The sequence below is a fragment of the Suncus etruscus genome, chromosome 14 (assembly GCF_024139225.1).
Source record: "Suncus etruscus isolate mSunEtr1 chromosome 14, mSunEtr1.pri.cur, whole genome shotgun sequence".
Classification (NCBI taxonomy): domain Eukaryota; kingdom Metazoa; phylum Chordata; class Mammalia; order Eulipotyphla; family Soricidae; genus Suncus; species Suncus etruscus.
This window is the reverse complement of record NC_064861.1, coordinates 41,071,533-41,093,176: the sequence shown is the minus strand read 5'-3', so window position 1 is coordinate 41,093,176 and position 21,644 is coordinate 41,071,533. Positions and strand designations below refer to the sequence as shown.

The 21,644-nt window shown below is 38.7% G+C and overlaps 1 protein-coding gene across 1 annotated transcript in view; it reads right to left on the bottom strand.

Moving 5' to 3' along the window:
- The window catches only part of PHKB (phosphorylase kinase regulatory subunit beta), a 273,872-nt gene that overhangs the window by 97,595 nt on the left and 154,633 nt on the right, over positions 1-21,644 (bottom strand). The window lies entirely within an intron of this gene.

Sequence of the window (21,644 nt, the reverse complement as noted above, 5' to 3'; positions counted from 1 at the left end):
TATTCAAATAAACTAGAATTCAGTATGATACTAAATACAAAGTGCTTAATGGGTATATTGAAGCAAGGGAGATAATTGAGGAGGACCCGATATAAAATCCATCTGAGCCTTCCTTTCTAACCTCCTTATGTTTCTACTTTCCTTCTTTCTTACTTCTTTCTTTTTTTCTTGTTGGGAGGGAGAGCGTATGTTTAAATATTTTGTTCAGCATGGGCCAATATGGGCTAGGTGGTTATCAGGGTGACAACTAGCAGTGAAAAAGGGCCATATCAGGAATCAAACTTAAGGTCTCCAACATAGTAAGCAAGTACACAGCTACTTGTTAATTACCCAGCTCCCATTTAAATTGTTATTTAGGAGTGGGTTTCAGGAGTCCCAGGCTCAGAAAGCAGTCCTGGTGGTGCTTCAAGAGTATGTAGTGTCAGGATGGAAATTGCTTACTCAGCCACAAGCAAGACAAACGCTACCCGAACTTCTTTATTCCTCAAGTCACTTAAAGAAATAAAGCTTGCAAAAAAAAAAAAGGAAAGAAAGAAAGAAATACGCATGTGGGGGTTTCCAGGCAGAGTGCTGATTGCTCTACCTGCAGAGTCCCCACCGGGCTGTGCTTCTTCTGAGGAACTAAGCACCTGAAGGGAGCCCTGCCCTAGCCTTCTCTGTCTTTCCTGAACTCTGGAAGCTCTCCTCAGAGCCCTGGGAAGCGAACCCCAAAGAAACTACATTCGGAAGCTACCCAGCGAGCCAGTGAGTGAGTGAGAAATGGCTGCATGTGGGGGTTTCCAGGCAGAGTGCTGATTGCTCTACCTGCAGAGTCTCCACCGGGCTGTGCTTCTTCTGAGGAAACTGAGCGCCTGAAGGGAGCCTTGTCCTACCCTTCTCTGTCTTTCCTGAACTCTGGAAGCTCTCCTCAGAGCCCTGGGAAGCAAACCCCAAAGAAACTACATTCGGAAGCTACCCAGCGAGCCAGGGAGTGAGTAAGAAATGGCTGGATGTGGGGGTTTCCAGGCAGAGTGCTGATTGCTCTACCTGCAGAGTCTCCACCAGGCTGTGCCTGTTCTGAGGAAACTGAGCACCTGAAGGGAGCCCTGTCCTACCCTTCTCTGTCTTTCCTGAACTCTGGAAGCTCTCCTCAGAGCCCTGGGAAGCGAACCCCAAAGAAACTACATTTGGAAGCTACCCAGTGAGCCAGAAACTGAGCACCTGAAGGGAGCCCTGTCCTACTCTTCTCTGTCTTTCCTGAACTCTGGAAGCTCTCCTCAGAGCCCTGGGAAGCGAACCCCAAAGAAACTACATTAGGAAGCTTCCCAGCGAGCCAGTGACCCTCCTCAGAGTCCTGGGAAGTGAACCCTAAAAATACAGCATTCTGAAGCTGCCCAGCGAGCGAGTGAAAACTACGCCTGACCAGTGGGGCCCGACTGTGAAAAACTGTGAGTGCTGCCTGTGTGTGTCTCTCTGCTATCCTGTTGCGTGAACCTCCTGAGAGTGGGCTGAAAAGAGGCTCCAGAAGGCACTTAGCTCCACTTCGCTACGCAGCAAGAAGAAAAAAACCACACTAAGAACTGTGCTGGATCACAGAAGCAAGAATTTCTCTCCAGACTGTCTACTCTCCTGCGTGCTCGGGCCTAAGATTTGATCCTGTGTGAGGCTTCATCCACGGAGGACTCCCCTACCTTGGAGGCAAGTCGGCCCATCCAGAAAAGGCGGAGCCAGAGAAGTGTGGTGCCTGCATCATATAACCAATGAATACCACCGCAACACGTAGAAAAACCCACAATACAAGTGTGACAATGGGGAAACAACGCAGGCCAGCATCAGACATAGAGAATGAAGATCACAATTCTGATGACCAGTTAACGACCAACCAACTAATCAATCTCTCAGATAAGGACTTTAGAGTAGCAATATGGAATATGCTCAAAGAACTCAAAGAAACCATGAATAGAGTAGAACAGAACACTAATAAGAATCAAGAAAATATGAAGACAGAAATCACAAAACTCCAAACTGAAATAACATGTCAACTAACAGGCCTGAAAAAAATCAGTAAACGAAGTGAATGACAAAATGGATAAGCTCTGGGACAGGGTATCAGAAGCTGAGAATAGACTTGGTGCTGTGGAAGATGAGATACACAACAATTCCATACAACAGGAGAGATTGGAAAAAAAAACTTAAAACAAATGAACAGACAATGGAAAAATTAGTCAAAGAATGGGAACGGATCAAAATAGAGGTCTATGATAAGATCAACAGAAACAACTTAAGAATCATTGGAGTCCCAGAGACCCAGGAAGAAAATTTCCAGGAAGAATCGACGGTCAAGAACATCATTAAAGAGAAACTCCCAGAGCTAAAGAATATATGTGATCAAATCCTGCATGCTCGAAGAGTACCAACCAAAAGAGACCCAAGAAAAACCACCCCAAGACACATCCTAGTCACAATGACAAATCCCACAGATAGAGACAGAATTCTGAAAACAGCAAGATCAAAAGGGGAAATTACATTCAAGCAAGCATCCTTGAGATTTACAGCAGACCTGTCACCAGAAACACTCAATGCCAGAAAGCAGTGGTGGGATATTGTGATAAGACTGAATGAAATGAATGCTTCACCTAGAATACTGTACCCAGCAAAACTCACTTTCCGGTTTGACGGAAGAATACATGGTTTCACAGACAAAAAACAGCTCAGAAACTTTACAGACTCAAAACCAGTCTTAAGAGAAAAACTGAAAGACATAATCTAAGACAAGACTACCCAAAAGACACACCAAATTTCGATATAAAGATGGCATTAAATCCCAGGACAATTCTTTCTCTCAACGTCAATGGACTAAATGCACCAGTTAAGAGACACAGAGTGGCTAAATGGATCAAAAAACTCAATCCAACCTTTTGCTGCCTACAAGAAACGCACCTGAATAGTCAGAACAAACATAGACTCAAAATAAAAGGCTGGAGAAAAGTTATCCAAGCAAACAACACCCATAAAAAAGCTGGAGTGGCCATACTAATATCAGATAATGCAAACTTTATACTCAGGAAGGTTGTAAGGGACAAAGATGGACATTTTATATTAATCAAGGGGTATATAGAGCAGGAAGAAATAACTCTCCTAAACATATATGCACCAAATGAGGGGCCAGCAAAATATTTAAAACAACTGTTGACAAATCTGAAAAACAATATCAATAACAACACAATAATTGTGGGGGACCTCAACACTGCTTTGTCAACACTGGATAGGTCAACCAGACTGAAACCCAACAAGAATATACTAGACCTGAGGAGAGAAATGGAAGAAAGAGGCCTAGTGGATATATATAGGACACTCCATCCCCAGAAACCTGGATACACATTCTTCTCCAATGTACATGGGACATTCTCCAGGATAGACTACATGCTGGCACATAAAACATACCTCCATAATATCAAGAGGATAGAAATTTTGCAGACTACCTTCGCTGACCACAAGGCTCTGAAATTATTTGTGAACTCCAAAGGGACTCAGAAGAAAAACTTTAACACCTGGAAGTTAAACAGCCTCATGCTCAATAACCAGTGGGTCCGAGATGAAATCAAGGAGGAAATCAAAAGGTTCCTGGAAACAAATGACAATAAAGACACAAACTATGAGAATTTATGGGACACAGCAAAAGCAGTACTGAGAGGAAAATTTATAGCTTTGCAAGCACACATCAGGAAGGAAGAAGGAGCTTACCTGAGTAGCTTAATGACACAGCTAATAGAACTAGAAAGTGCTCAACAAAAGGACCCAAAAATAGGAAGACAGAAGGAAATAACAAAGCTGAGAGCAGAAATCAACGAAGTGGAAACCCAAAAAACAATCCGAAAGATCAACGAAAGCAGAAGTTGGTTCTTTGAAAAAATAAACAAGATTGATAGACCACTGGCAAACCTAACAAAGAAAGAGAGAGAGAGAAACTTGATAACTCGTATTAGGAATGAAAAAGGAGAGATCACTACTGATATGACAGAGATTCAAAGGGTAATCAGAAACTACTTTGAAAAACTCTATGCCACTAAAAATGAGAATCTGGAAGAAATGGATAAATACTTGAACTCTTATAATCTTCCAAGGTTGAAGGAAGAGGATGTAGCATATCTAAACACCCCCATCACCATTGATGAAATAAAAATGGTAATCAAAAGTCTGCCCAAAAACAAAAGCCCAGGCCCAGATGGATTCACTAATGAATTCTTTCAAACTTTCCAAGAGGAACTTCTACCAATCCTGGCAAGACTCTTTCATGAAACTGAACAAACGGAAACACTCCCAAACAGCTTTTATGAAGCCAACATCACCCTAATACCTAAACCAGACAGAGATGCTACGAAAAAAGAAAATTACAGACCAATATCGCTGATGAATGCAGATGCAAAGATCCTCAACAAAATCCTGGCAAATAGGATTCAATACCTCATTAAGAAGATCATCCACTACGATCAAGTAGGTTTCATCCCAGGAATGCAAGGATGGTTTAACATCTGTAAGTCTATCAACATAATACACAACATCAACAACAAGAAAAATAAAAACCACATGATTATATCAATAGATGCAGAGAAAGCATTCGACAAGGTCCAACACCCATTCTTGATCAAAACTCTCAGCAAGATGGGAATGGAAGGAACCTTTCTCAATATAGTTAAGGCCATCTACCATAAGCCAGTGGCAAATATTATCCTCAATGGAGAAAAACTAAAAGCCTTCCCTCTAAATTCTGGCACAAGACAAGGCTGTCCTCTCTCACCACTCCTATTCAACATAGCACTGGAAGTACTTGCTATACGATTAGGCAAGAAAAAGATATCAAGGGAATCCAGATAGGAAAGGAAGAAGTCAAGCTCTCACTGTTTGCAGATGACATGATGCTCTACTTAGAAAACCCTAAAGACTCTACCAAAAAGCTTCTAGAAACAATAGACTCATATAGCAAGGTGCAGGCTACAAAATTATCACACAAAAATCAATGGCCTTTCTATACACCAATAGTAATAAGGAAGAAATGGACATTAAGAAAACAACCCCATTCACAATAGTGCCACACAAACTCAAATATCTTGGAATCAACTTGAGTAAAAAAGTGAAGGACCTATACAAAGAAAACTATAAAAGTCTGCTCCAAGAAATAAGAGAGGATACGCGGAAATGGAAACACATACCCTGCTCATGGATTGGCAGGATTAACATCATCAAAATGGCAATACTCCCCAAGGCATTATACAGATTCAACTCTATCCCTCTAAAGATACCTATGACATTCTTCAAAGAAGTGGATCAGGCACTGTTGAAATTTGTTTGGAACAATAAACACCCTAGAATAGCTAAAGCAATCATTGGGAAAAAGAATATGGGAGGAATTACTTTCCTCAACTTTAAACTTTACTACAAAGCAATAGTTATCAAAACAGCATGGTATTGGAATAAGGACAGACCCTCAGATCAGTGGAATAGGCTTGAATACTCAGAAAATGCTCCCCAGACATACAATCACCTAATTTTTGATAAAGGAGCAGGAAATCCTAACTGGAGCAAGGAAAGCCTCTTCAACAAGTGGTGTTGGCACAACTGGCTAGCCACTTGCAAAAAATTGAACTTAGACCCCCAGCTAACATCATGTACGAAGGTAAAATCCAAATGGATTAAAGACCTCGATATCAGACCCCAAACCATAAGATATATAGAACAACACATAGGCAAAACTCTCCAGGACATTGAGACTACAGGCATCTTCAAGGAGGAAACTGCACTCTCCAAGCAAGTGAAAGCAGAGATTAACAGATGGGAATATATTAAGTTGAGAAGCTTCTGCACCTCAAAGGAAATAGTGTCCAGGGTACAAGAGCTACCCACTGAGTGGGAGAATTTATTCACCCAATACCCATCAGACAAGGGGCTAATCTCCAAAATATACAAGGCACTGACAGAACTTTACAAGAAAAAAACATCTAATCCCATCAAAAAATGGGGAGAAGAAATGAACAGACACTTTCACAAAGAAGAAATACAAATGGCCAAAAGACACATGAAGAAATGCTCCACATCACTAATCATCAGGGAGATGCAAATCAAAACAACAATGAGATACCACCTCACACCACAGAAAATGGCACACATCACAAAGAATGAGAACAAACAGTGCTGGCGGGGATGTGGAGAGAAAGGAACCCTTATCCACTGCTGGTGGGAATGCCGTCTAGTTCAACCTTTATGGAAAGCGATATGGAGATTCCTCCAAAAACTGGAAATCAAGCTCCCATACGACCCAGCTATACCACTCCTAGGAATATACCCTAAGAACACAAAAATACAATACAAAAATCCCTTCCTTACACCTATATTCATTGCAGCACTATTTACCATAGCAAGACTCTGGAAACAACCAAGATGCCCTTCAACAGACGAATGGCTAAAGAAACTGTGGTACATATACACAATGGAATATTATGCAGCTGTCAGGAGAGATGAAGTCATGAAATTTTCCTATACATGGATGTACACAGAATCTATTATGCTGAGTGAAATAAGTCAGAGAGAGAGAGAAAAACGCAGAATGGTCTCACTCATCTATGGGTTTTAAGAAAAATGAAAGACATTCTTGCAATAATAAATTTGAGACACAAAAGAGAAAAGAGCTGGAAGTTCCAGCTCACCTCAGGAAGCTCACCACAAAGAGTGATGAGTTTAGTTAGAGAAATGACTACATTTTAAACTGTCCTAATATTGAGAATGTATGAGGGAAAGGTAGAGCCTGATTAGAGTACAGGCAGGGGTTGGGTGGGGAGGAGGGAGATTTGGGACTTGGGTGATGGGAATGTTGCACTGGTGATGGGTGGTGTTCCTTTTATGACCAAAACCCAAACACAATCATGTATGTAATCAAGGTGTTTAAATAAAAATAAAAAAAAAAGAAATAACATTTGAAAGATCTGCTATACTTATACTCTGTTGACCTGCCAGAATAAAATAAAACCAAACAGGAAAAAAACCTCAATTTCTAAGAATGCAGCACTGATAATGTTCAACACACAATTAAATTAGTATCTATCTATCTATCTATCTATCTATCTATCTCTATCTATCTATCTATCTATCTATCTAAACTGCACTGGATTGAAAAAAATGCAACTTGCAAAATTCACCAAATGATTAAAACAGATTAGAGATGACAAAAAAAAAAAAGAAAAAAGAAAGAAATAAAGCTTGCAATGCACATATTCAATAAACATTTAGCATCTATGTCAGATAAATAAAATCATATAAAAGTTGTCATGATAAATTTACATTACAGAGTGTAAGGAAAGATAGTATTTTAAATATAAAATATAAGTAAAATAGTGATTAAATACAGTGATAGAAGTAAAGGGTAACAGTCAAGATTGTGGTAAAGGGTAACAGAGTGAAGGGTGTCTGAAGATGGATGCTCCTTTAGATTAACTGAATATAATTAGAATGCATATATTATAATATAATATAATTAATATAATATAATCAGAAAATAACTCTCTTAATAAGTGACAACAAACTAAGACTGTCAATGATAGAAAGGAATAATATCTGGTAATAAGCACCATGGGCAGAATGAATAATTGGAAAGGCCCTAAGATGGAAAAATGAAGGTGTCTAAGGATCTGAGAGGGCAAGTGTGGATGGAGCAAAACAATAAAGTTAAAGGGTGTTCGACCACGATGGAAAGAGTAAAGGCTCAACATGGTCTCATAAGTGTGTAAATAGGCATTTGGAATTTAGAGCTACCAAAAAGGATACTGGAGTGATAGCAGAGTAGGTAGAGAGTTTGTCTTGTATTCAGTCAACCTGGGTTCCAGGCACTTCATATGGTCCCCTGTGCCTACTAGGACTGTCTACCACTGAAAATGAGCCATGAATAAGACCAAGCACCACCAGATGTGGCCAAACAACAACAGCAACAACAAAACAATAACAGAAAAAAAAAACCTCAGTGTAATAAATAGACTATTGTTTTTTAAGCCACACTTGGCAGAATTCAGTGAGTGCTAATCCTGACTGCACTCAGCAATCACTCACAGTATTCAGAAATCATACTGAGGTTCAAATCCAGGTTATCACATGCAAGACAAGAAGACAAGTATCCTACCAGCTGTACTATTCTCTGGTTTGTACAACGATTATGTATTTAAAATAAGAATAATAAGCATGTTTTGGTTCAGGATATTAAGTATTTTTATATATTAACTTAATTATGATGTTTGCTACAAGAACACCATTTGCAGAGGAAAGATTAGAAACATGTGATTAATTGAAGGTTTCAATTGGAGGTTTCAAGTGAAAGAAGAAAGTAATGTGGACTAGAAGAGCAGGAACTAAAACAAGCATTGAAACTATTTTTATGCAGAGTTTAAGGAAAGGTGTAATATTCAACAGTCTTGAATATATTTGAAGTAAAATAGACTAAAATCAGGAAAAAAGATAACCCGATAAATAATTTAGAAATGTAGCAGTAACTCAGGGCCGGAGCAGCGTAGTGGTAGGGCATTTGCCTTGCATGCTGCTGATGTAGGATGGACTGCAATTCGATCCCTCAGTATCCCACATAGTCCCCACCAAGCCAGGAACAATTTCTGAGCACAGAACCGTGAGTAACCCCTGAGTGTCACCGGGTGTGTCCCAAAAGCAAACCCCCCCCAAAAAAAGAAAGAAATTTAGCAGCAGTAACTTTATTTTTAACTGCTTTAGTTAAGTTGTTGTTTATTGTTTATTGTTGGGTTTCAGTCATACAATGTACACCATCTTTCAGCAGCACACCCTTCCTGCCACCAATGTCTCCTATTTTCCTCCTGTTCACCCCCCCCCCCCGCCATCCCTGTCTGTCTTTAGGGCAGGCAATATGCTTCTTTTTCTCTTCTCTCTTTCCATTTGACACTGAGATTTGCACTATTGTTAATGGAGGGTTCCTTGCATGTCACTTTCAGCAGAGTTCTTGTCCAGAGCAATCAGTTCCAACTATGATTTTCCTAGTAGACCCCTCTCTACTCTAACTACACTCAGCTCTATTAATGTCAAGCTTCCTATTCTGGGCTGGACCTCCTGACTCTTAAGTCTCTATTGTCTATGGACAATACCATAGTATTTCTTGTTTTTCTTATATCTCACAAATGAATGAGTTTACTCTATGTCTATTCCGTTTTCTCTGACTCACTTCACTCAGCATAATAATCTCCATGATCACCCATGTATAGGCAAATTTCATGACTTTATTGTTCTAATGCATTTTCTAATAGTATTCCATTATGTAGATATAGCATAGTTTCTTTAGCCACTCATCTTTTGTCTATCACCTGGGTTGTTTCTAGTTTGGGCTATTTTAAATAGTGTTGCTATGAACATAGGACTGCAGAGAGCAGTTTTGTATTGGGTTTTTGTGTTCCTGGAGTATATTCCTAGGAATGGTGTTGCTGGGTCATATGGAAGCTCAACTTCTAGCTTTTTGAGGAATGGTCATATTGTTTTCACAAAAGAATGGACCAGTATTATTCCCACAAGTAGTGAATGAGTCCCCTTTCCCCATAATCACACCAGCATTGTTTTTCTTGTGATGTGTGCTAGTCTCTGTGGTGTGAGATGGCATCTTATTGTTGTTTTGATTTTCATCTCCCTGATGATTAGTGATATGGAGCATTTTTTCATGTGCCTTCTGGCCATCTGTATTTCTTCTTTGAGGAAATCTATTCATTTCTTTTCCCCATTTTTTTCTCCTCATTCCATTTCTTTGAAAAATGTCATGAAAATTTTTATAGATTTTTTTTCTTGTACAGTTCAAACATTGCCTTGTATATCTTATATATTAACCCTTTTCTGGTGAGTACTGGGTGAGTAGTTTCTACCATTTTGCGGGTAGCCTTTGTATCCTAGTTACTATTTCCTTTGAAGTGCAGAAGCTTCTGAGTGTAATTTAGTTCCATTTATTTATCTTTGCTTCCACTTGGCTGGCTAGTAGTGTTTCATTCTTTTTGTTTTATTTTTTATTTATTTTTTTGGTTTTTTGGGCCACACCTGTTTGATGCTCAGGGGTTACTCCTGGTTAAGTGCTCAGAAATTGCCCCTGGCTTAGGGAGACCAAAATGGACGCTGGGGGATCAAACCATGGTCCTTCCTTTGGCTAGCGCTTGCAAGGCAGACACCTTACCTCTAATGCCACCTCTCCAGCCCCGGTGTTTCATTCTTGAAGATGCCTTTAGCTTCAATATCATGAAGTGTTTTGCCTATGTTTTCCTCTATCTAACATATGGTCTTAAGTCTGATATTAAGATCTTTAATCTATTTTGATTTGACCTATGTGCATGGTGTTAAGGAGAGGAATCAGTTCATTTGTTGTATGTAGTTGACCAGTTTTCCTTGTACTACTTGTTGAAGAGACTTTCTTTGTTCCACTTTGTATTTCTTGCTCCTTTTCAAAAAAATTTTTGAACCTGTGGGTTCATTTTTAGAATTTAAGTCTGTTCTATTGTTCTGAGGGTCTCTTTATTCCAATACCATGCTGTTTTTATATTGCTTTATAGTACAGTTTAAAGTTGGGGAAAATGATTCCTCCCATCTTTTTTTTTTTTTTTTGGCCAAGGATTGCTTTAACTATTTGTAGACATTTATTTCTACATGTAAGTTTCAGAAGTATCTGACCCATTTCTTTGAAAAAATATCATGGAATGTTATAGGGGATCACATTATAAGCAAACTGTCCATATACTATAAACAGTAATTATATGTGTTAAATTAGATGGATAGGGGAAGATATCTGATACAAGCATTTCCCCCAAGATGTCATAAAGGACAGAAGAACAGTAAAAGAGGGTCTTGGCAGAGGACCCTGGGAGAAGAATACAGTACAGTTAAAAAAATGTTTGCTTTAGATCAGTATATACTTCAGTACTCAGGAGAGGGAGCAGCAAGAAAGAGTTGAATATTAAAAAAAATAAAGGTATAAACACAAATATGAAAGGATAGGGGTCAGGGGCCAAGATGTCATAGGTGGATTGGTGGAGGAAAAAAATGGACAGAACTAAATATCTAAGCCAAAATCAACAACAGTGGAATCAAGAGACCCAAACTCTAACAACCTAAACTTTAAATGGGCTGAATATACTGGCAGGCTGTGGGACAAAGGATGGTGGTTGGGATATATTCTGGGAACATGGTGGAAGGAGGTCTACACTGTTGGTGGGATTGGCCCTGATTCACTGTATATCTGAATGCCTCGACATGCATAAATATTTCCATTTTAGGAGAACTCAGCACACCAGATGTATCCCCAGATTTATCTGGTATGGAGAGCTGAAATAACCCCCAGGGGGTTCCTATAAAGGCCTGCTGTAGACGCTTCTTCCCCTGCGTGGATAGTTGAGGAATTCCCCAAGAGATAAATCCATGCTTGGTATTACATTTTCTGTCATATTTGGCTATATCTCCTTTGTAAAATCTCAGGCAAAATTATGGCCTCAATCAAATTCTTTTCAGAAACCCCAGCACCAAAGATTACTAAGAGAACCACTTTTCTGGATATTTAGTATCAAAATCAAAGACAATATTTTTTCTCTTTTTCGATTATGACCTTGCAGCCTCAGCCACTGGTAATCAAGGGCATAGCCAGAATACAGATTCTGGGCTATTGACTCTTCTCAGAAAATGGGAACTTCACTTTAGGGGATTTAGCTTCTTCCTTTACTTGACCTCTAAAACAATAGAGTTCATCTCAGTAAAGATCCATTCCTAGATTTTTTTTCTACCTCTTAATGATCCCTTATTTTGCATTTGAAGTTAGTTTGTTAAGAGCTGCCCTGAGTTGTGACCTTCTCCTTTGTAAATCAGAATTCTTACAGTTCATGCCCATAGCTTGAGTACTGTCTACTGTTAAACTTTGCTTTGTGATTGTAAACATTCTTAATGCCTATGACTGCTTTACCCCTTATAAAACCTCCTGCTTAAAAATTAAACTTATCACACTCCTGCCAGAAGATGTGTTGACCCCACATACTTGTGTGGTGTGTGGTTTCATTATTTCATATTTCATATTCGGCCACTCATGTTTCCCATTTTCCTCTTGTGAAGGATTTTTCCCCACTAGAATTGCTGAGATGCAAGACGCCTGCAGCATCTGAAACCCAACTAAGGATTTTTTTTAAATCACAATAGTTTCAATAAAATAAAATTAAATTAAAACATACAAAAAGTAAAGAGTATCAAATGTAACAGCAAACAAGGAATAAAGAAGAGTATATTAGCATGTAGAAAAATCCAACCTTTAAGGTCTTCCAAACACACCAATAGTGATATCTTATAACAGCACCAGAAGTAACCCCTGAGCATCCCTGGGAGTGGTCCAAAACCAAAATAAAATGTCAACTTCATTGATAATAACTCTAAGTTTGACCATAACCTAGTCTAACACCTGAATGTGAGGGGGGACATTTGGGCCTCAAATGGCAGTGATCAGGGGTTACTCCTCGCTACGCTCTCAGAAATTACTCCTGGCATGCTTAGGGCACAAAACGGGATACCAGGTATGGAACCTGGGTCAGAGTCTGTAAGAAAAATCCCTAATTGCAATGCTGGTCCTTGATTTCTGAACATTTTTGTACGTTTATCAATTTTTTCTTGTAAAATTCATTATCATAAAAAATCCAGTTTAACCAAAATGCTCAAAATCCCCTCAATATTTAATAAACCTGCAGAATATGATCAGCCTTCTAACTTGCACCAATTCTCAAATGATATCTAATCACTATATCCTTTCTTTAGCAAAGATTACTGTTAGAATATTTTGACGAGAATCACCTTATCTCTGATGTTTTCATCAGTAACTTTCTTTTTAATTCTTTAGTAATTTCCTAAAGAGAGAACCACTCAGTTCTTGTGCTATAAGTTCTTGCTTGTACATGTTATATCTGAAGGTTAGCCTAATTTTTATCCCCCACTCAAAAATCCCACCACAGCATTCCCTATTCCTATCTGGATGATTCTAAAAAATTGCCTTATCCTAAAAAATAAGTATAATTATTTTTCTTTAATAACATACAATAAATGCACACTTATACCATATTTACCCACAATATACACAGAAGGCTCAGAGACCACACTGCCTGACACCTGGATTCAAATGAACCCATGTGACAGGTAACAAATCATTTCCATCCTAGATATGACCATGTGCAAGGCAAATGCCCTACACCACTATGTTATCAATCCGGCCCCCAAATCACTTCTCTTTGAGTATATTTCCTTCTCTATAAAATGAGAATAACTTAAATAACTTCTAAGTAATAAACAAAAGATGACAAAGATTTTGAACCTTATCAAATAAAACAAAAAATTAAGCACAGCAATAGGGCATTTGCCTTGCATGTGCTGACCTAGGACAGACCGCGGTTTGATCCCCCAGCATCCTATTATGGTCTCCCAAGCTAGGAGCGATTTCTGAGTATATAGCGAGGAATAACTCTCTGAGCATCAACGGGTGTGGCCCAAAAAACAAAACCAAAGAAACAAACAAAAAATATGCTGGTCTCTGTCTCGCTGCATCCCCTTGCAGGGGTCAGGTCATGACACACAATTTACAAATAGCAATACAATCTTGTACAGTTTCTTTTTATTAGATACTAGCCAAGTCAATTAACTTATAGGTCTGACATAGGAAGTATCAAAATGTAAGTCATCATAGTAGCTAGCTTAAACTGAGTGCTTAATCTAAGCCAAGTGCTGTTCTGAGCTCATATTGATTCACTTAATGATCACAACTCTATTTTACATGTGAGAAAACAATGGCATAGAGGTTCATTCAGCTTGTCCAAATTTGCATTAAGATCATCCATACTTCATGAGAATATGATTTTTACTGCTTTTCTGGGCAGAATGTTCAGTAATATGAAACCTATTCAATTTCCTCTTTAATAGGAATCTTCCATATTTTAATCATATTAACACTTTTAAAAGTAAAGTGCATTGTCTACAGAACTTCAGAAATCCATTTTCCAGTTGCCATAAAAATATGTATTTTATGAAGTCACCTTACCCCAGTGGACAACACAAATGCAGAATCAAATGAGTAAGTGACATGTTCATGATCACCTGTTTATGGTTTCTGTAGAAATCAAATTCTTCAAAATCTTCAAGAAATATTTTTTTTATTTAACATGGTAGAGGTACTATAGTGCCAATCATGAAAGTATCACACATAATCAGCTGATATCCAGCACCCATATCCAATAGAGTATGAAGGGGATACTAACAAGAATATGTTAAAATGAAAAAAAAGAGCATTAGTGAACACTCAAATAATATCCTAAAAAATGTTCTTTGTATAAAAATAAATCCATAGTGAAATTACTAATTTTGGGAGTTGGTGTCACACTAATGAAAAGGAAAAAGAAAAAAGATGACAAATAGACCCCTTTAACATTATCATTGTGATATGCGATTAATTCCACTCCTGTATACAATTAGCAACGATAGGAAATCTTTGTGTTTTGATTTTAGAGATCAACCATAAGCCTCTATGTGTCCTAGAATATAATTGCTACCTTCTTTATGTGATGTTCTACAAAGAAAGGTGCTTAGAAATAAGTTCTCTGTTAATTTATTCACACAATTAAGAAAATCAATGCTTCAATATAATTGATGCCCACTCCTCCTTTTTCAGAAGTACATTCATTGGTTCTGCTACTTGACAATTTACAAATTGTTGTAAAACATTATAATTTCTTTAAAAAGTTACATTTTATACAGGGACACCTCCCACCTTGAAAATATGTCATGTGGACCCAACTTAGACCCCAGGTGATTAGACACCAACTGTTCAGCCTTGACCCCTGGATCCCAGGCATAGAAATGACACAGTTCTCCACAAAAGCTCCAGGAACCAAAACCCCTCTGGGGCATCCTTAATATGGCTCGGACACCAACAAGTGCCAACTCTAATATGATATCCTGACAACGAGGAAATGGGAACAACTTGATCTAAGAGCAGGTTGTCCTACCTCACCAGCTAACGATAAGACAAAAACAGAAGACCTGCCACCCTTTGACCTGTGCAAAAGCCAAGATCGCTACCTACAGATGATTGGCTGATACAACCTTGACCGGGCAGTATGTATCCTGGGACCAATAAAAAAAGCCCTAGACTAGGCTTTGATCTACGACCTGTACAACTGTTGTGTATGTAAACATTTTTATGGGATTATTATGTTACTGACCCTACCTGATGGTGATTGTGCCCTATCCTAGGATATGACCTGGCATTCTGCTCCCATCTTAGGGTGGTATCTGATTCTGCTCCCACCATTGGGTGGTATCTGATCCCACCATTGGGTAGTACCTGATTTTGGGGCATAAAAGCAAGGGTCTGTGGAAGATGAGGGGCTTTTTTCCTGAGGCCTATTCTTAGGTCTTTTGGCTTCGGCCTCTTCACGGAATAAAGAGCTGTTTTCTTCAGAAGCTTGACTGCCTGTTGGCTTTCTTCCCACCACATTCTCCTCAGAACCACTGGCTGATCAGGGTAATAGATGCGGGGTCCGAGCTGGAGGAGAAAGGCCTCATCCTCCATCCCTCCATCAGTCAATCTCATCAGGTGCCTGACTTGCAACATACAACAACCATGATCTCTAATTCCAGAGGTCTGACTGAGACAATTGCAACTGAACGGGTCTTCTGGAAGCATAATGAAAGACTCTATCCCAGGCTCCATCCTAGGATCAGCACAATGACCAAGACCACCAACTACAGAAGATGGATTAAAATGACACTGAGGGAATAGAACTTCTAGAACCACAAAGAAAGACTTCATCGTAAGTTCCACTCCTTGACCTGTGCAGATACCGAGATCTCTAGATACAGAGGTCTGATTTTATCACCAAAGACAGAGCAGAAGTCTTCCATACACCACAAAAGCACCAAGGGGAGTGTAAATGAACAGGAAGGGAGTCTATAGTTAATTTCATGACAGTATACTTCAAGGATGGAGAAACCCTGTACTTCTTAGGCTAAGGGAATTCCTTTTCTAATGTCCCCAATATTTACTGTGCCTATGCATAGGGAAAAAAAAGCACAAAATAATTTTATTTATTTATCTATTTTTTGTTGACATTTTTGTTTTGGTATAAATATTAAAGTTGTTGTTTCCATTTTTTTATTTATTTTTCTTTCTTCTTTCCTCTTCCTTTTTCTGTTCTGTCATGTTTTTTACTTCAAGACCATTGCTATTATGTGGTGCTTATCTTTATTGCTGAAGGGATCACTGAATATTTTATTTGATATTTCTTTTTGTATTGTTGTGGTGTTTCACTTTCTTTTTCCCTTTCGTCTTTCAAACCGAGAATGAGAGCCTCTAGAAGGACTCTGCCCATTTTTGGCGTATTTGATTTTTACCCCATTTTATTGCTTTTCTCTTCTTCAAACAAAAGCACATAACTTGAACTATCTAGTCCCACCTCCCAAATAGAGGGGGAAATAATGGAGTGTACCAAGACCAAACAGTTGTATGATCACTAAATATTAAGCTAGACACGGCAGGACCACTCATTCTAGAAGCGCGGGGGGTGAGGGTTGGGGATATGGGAGGCAGGATGGGAACAGGGGTGGAGGGAGGACAATTCGGTGATGATAATTTCCCTGACTCAATGTTAATATGTACGTAAAATAGTATTGTGAAATATATATAAGCCACTATGATTAAAAATAAAATATATATTTTAAAAAGTTATATTTTATAAACTCTGACAATATGTACCTATAAAATGAATAATACTTATTTCAGAAAAATGCCAAAATTTGGCATAATAAGCATATAATATTTTGCACACAATTTACAGAATCCAAGCACAAACAATAATGATTATTCTTATATATCACACATTTTTCCCCCAACTATCAATACCAAACTAAGCTAGCAGAAGATAAAAAATAAGACACTTTCAAAGAAGTCCTGTCAGGATATCTATCTATCTATCTATCTATCATCTATCTATCTATCTATCTATCTATCTATCTATCTATAACTGTTGATATATATCAACTATATATATATATGTCTATATATATCAACTATAAGAAAGAGCAAGTGTTATAGCACAAACTATGCACAAAATTATAAAAAAAATTAGGCCTAATGCACAGATTCCAACCCACATGATCTATTTTTATGGAATAATTATATAAGATAATATTTTACATTTTTTTCTTTTCTTTTTTTGGGGGGTGGGGGTTTGGGTCACACCCAGCAGTGCTCAGGGTAGTTACTCCTGGCAGGCACGGGGGACCATATGGGATACCGGGATTCAAACCACCATCCTTCTGAATGCAAGGCAAATGCCCTACCGCTATGCTATCTCTCTGGCCCCTACATTGTTCTTTATACAAAATATTACATAGTTCTTTGTATAATATTTATTCATGAAATCAAATGTAGGATATAAAATATAATATATATAATATAAAAGTAAGGAAATACTCTATTTTTAAAATAAAGGATAGGGCCAGAGAGGTACAGAAGGTAAGTACTAGCTTTACATGTTACGATCCAAGTATGAATCTCTAGCACAACAGATGGACCCCGAGACTGACGAGGAGACAAAATACTAAAGTCAAAATACTGCCCAGTGTGCCCCGCCCTCCAAAAGAACAAAAGATAGACAATAGGACAGTTTAGTGACAGACCTTGGAAAATGGCAGAAAGACTACAGCAGCAATAGTGGCTGCAGTGGCAGGAGTGTAGAGGACCCTAGAGATTCCTTGTCTCTAGCCAAGAGTAATTTGTCCTTGTATGAACTCAACCTCAAGCATGAAATCTCCAAACCCCTAAAATTTCCGGAGAAAAACATGGCAGCTGCGGGGCAGCTTTGGAAAAATGGCAGTGCTGGAAAACCTATACAAAGGTGTTCCCAGAGACAGGAGAGTTTGGCACCCTAATTTAGTCCTGCAGCAGGGCTAGGAATTGTGAAATATGGTAGTGGCCCATCTGCTAGTACAGGCATTAGTGCAAAGGGAGTGAGCCAGGCCAAGGGTAGGCAAGCATCAGTGGCACAATTGTTAAGACAAGAGGGTTGAGATATTCAGCAGTAAAGTGAGGTAGGGGAGCCCTCAGTAGACATCTTTTCAACCTGCCCTGGCCATCCCTCCTGGGTGACCAAAGCAAGGCCTTGAGTCCAGCCTGCATTTTGAACTAAGATTCTTGAGCCCTGAGAAAAGAATGGCCTTAATACAAGCAAGACCAGAGACCAGCAGGTATGGTGACACTTTTTGGAATTAAAAGGGACATTGTGAACTCATTCTAGTACACCAAGAGAGGAGCGTGGCTACTCTGCTTTGCTCCATGGCTGCACATTTCTTCTAAGCAAGGAGCCTCACAACAATATAAAAACACTACCAAATTAAAAAGGTCACAATGAGAAGACAGTGCAGATCTTTACCACTCTTAGTGAATAAAGATGGTAGTTTCAAGGAATCAACTAACATCAGCTATCTGTTATCAGTTTCTGATAAGAAATCACTCTTCTAGGGGCTAGAGTGGTGACACAAGCAGTAGAGCATTCTGAGCATATAGCAGGAGTAACCCCTGAGCATCACTGGGTGTGGCCCAAAAACCAAAAACCAAAAAAAGAAAAAAAAATCAGTCTTCTATAACGAATTCAGTAAGAAAATGTGGAGAATATTCGAAGAACTCAAAGAAACCACAGGTCAAAAGCCCAAGCCAATAATACTCAAAAGAATGTAACAGTAGAAATGAGAAATATTCAAACTGAAATAACAGGTATAAAGAACTTGGTAGGAGAAATAAAAAAACTAATGTAGGAAGCCTCACCAGAAGAGTAACAGATGCTAAGAATAGAATTAGTGAGCTGGACGATGACCTGCATAACACCTCCATAAAGCAGAACTTAGAAAAAAGCCTTTACCAGAAGATAGAAAAAAAAACAAAACAGATTGGTAAATTACAGTCTTTGAAATTATTCTTAGCCAGACAGTATGACAATTTTAGTGTTTAATTAACTTGGTTTGCATCTGTTTGGAGCTACCACAAATGTTTAATGGACTCTTACAATGTTCATATCCCTGTGTCATGTATAAAAATTGAAAAAGCACGGAACGTAACTGAAGAAATGACAACAAAACTGGGGAAAATCTCAAACATAAAAAGTAAGGCCTTGTCATCCTTACCCAAATAGTACCAGCAATATAATATGACACCATATGCTTTTGTATAGGCACAGTAAAAAGGGGGAAACCATAGACACAGAAACAAGATCTTATCTTCTAGGGATAAGAACTCACACTTTTAATAACACAAGGGTGCCTCCCATCCTGAACATGAGTCATGTGGATACAACTCAGTCTCCATGAAATTGGACAGTGTTAGTCCAATCCCAAACCCCAGATCCCAGACATAGAACTGATACAGCTCCCCGCAACAACACCAGGAACTAAGCTCCATTGAGAGGTTTTTTAACATTGTTCTGGCACCAACTTGTGGTTGATATGACAATGTGGACAACGAGGAAATGACAACTTGAACTAAGACCAGGTTATCCTATCACATCACCTATCAGTAAGTGGAAATCAGAAGATATATCATCCTTTGCTCTGTGCAAAAACCAAGAGCACTAACTACAGAAAACTGACTTTGACAACCGTGACTGGGCAGAACTTACCTTGAGACCAATAAGGAAAACCCTACCCTAGACTGTAGCCAAGGACTCTTGCAAAAATCAAGATTTCTTTTTTTTTGTTTGTTTTATTGGGCCACACCCGTTTAATGCTCAGGGGTTACTCCTGGCTAAGTGCTCAGAAACTGCCCCTGGCTTGGGGGGACCATATGGGATGCCGGGGGATCGAACCGCGGTCCTTCCTTGGCTAGCGCTTGCAAGGCAGACACCTTACCTCTAGCGCCACCTCACCGGCCCCCAAGATTTCTTATTACAGAGGCCCAACTTGGACAACAGAGACTGACCAGAACCTTTGGAACTGTAATATCCTAGGCTTTGGCTTAGGAACTGAGCAAAAACAGGGAGCACTTGTTACAGAAGACTGAGCACAACAAAAATGATGGAACAGAACTTTTAGAACCCTAAAGAGACTATCCTAGACCTTGTTCTATGACCTGTGCAAATACCAAGATCTCTAGATACAGTGGCCTGATTTTCTCATCCACAACTGAGAGGAAAGTTTCCTGGCACCACAAAAAAGCCCTTGGGATGTGGAAATGAATATGTATGGTTGTTCCCATGATAGTATGCTTCAAGGGCGGAGAAACCCTGAATCTCTTAGGCCACAGGAATTCCCTTTCTTCCCCAATTCTTACTGTGCCTATACAAAAATAAAAAAGTGGAAGAACACCAAACCCTGCCACTCCAGCACTCCCTCTTTTTCTTGTTTTGTTATGTTTTGTTTGTTTTTGATATTATTTCCCTTCTTTTTTTATTCCACATTTTTTTTTCTTTTTTACTCTTGTGGTTATTATTATTTGGTGACTTTTATTGCTGGGTGCATTTTTTTCTTTTTCTTTTCTTTTCTTTTCTTTTCTTTTTTTTTTGGTAGTTGCTACCAAATTTTTTCTTTTCCCTTTCTTATCCTTTTTATCTCCAACAGAATCACATAACTTGAATCATTCAGCCTCATAAATTGAGGGGGGGAGGATGATACCAGGACCAGTCACATGAACATCTAGTGGAAATAAAAAATAATCAGACTTGAACACCAAACCCAAAGTCAATGACAACAGAATAGATACCCAATCTACAACAAGCTGTAAAGTGGAGATCAGTTACACTAGTATTCTGGGGGGTAGAGGAGGGAGATATGGGATGCATGCTGGGAACAGGGGTGGAGGGAGGACAACAATGAGGAATGCCCCTCATTCATTGTCACTATTTACCATCAATATTACTGTGAAAGATTTGTAATGCACTTTGGTCAGAATAAAAATTTATTTAAAAAAATAAGGCTTGTCCTAGATACAAATGGATATGCTTATTCACTTCTCACCCTTCATCATACTCTGCCAGAAATGATGATATAGGTATTTTTTAAAAGTAAAAAGCATAAAACCATATCAATAAAACTATAGAAAGGGCCAGAGAGATAGCATGGAGGTAGGGCATTTGCCTTGCATGCAGAAAAACGGTGGTTCAAAACCCAGCATCCCATATGGGATGCCCCAAGCCTGCCAGAAGTGATTTTTGAGCATAGAGCCAGGAGTAACCCCTGAGCACTACCAGGTGTGACCTCCCAAAACAAAACAAAACAAAACAAATATAGAAGACCATCCAATAAAATATTTTTTATTATTCTAGAGTAAAAGTTGGCAAATTATAGTGCCTTGAGAAGAGAAAGCTGTTTTACCCCATACTACAGTCATATAGTTACAAGCTAATATATAATTACAAACTAATGTGTACATACTATAATTAGAGCATCACAAAAATACTGTTATAAATATGATAATTGATCCACTAAATAGTGGTTTACCAGAGTGGTAATTTCGCAGGTACATTTGAGGCAAGTAATAGAACTGCAGTGTGATATAGAACTGAAGACCAAAGTCCAAACCAATAAAGTTTGTTGGCTTTTTTTTAATCCTCTCAATATATTGAATAAAC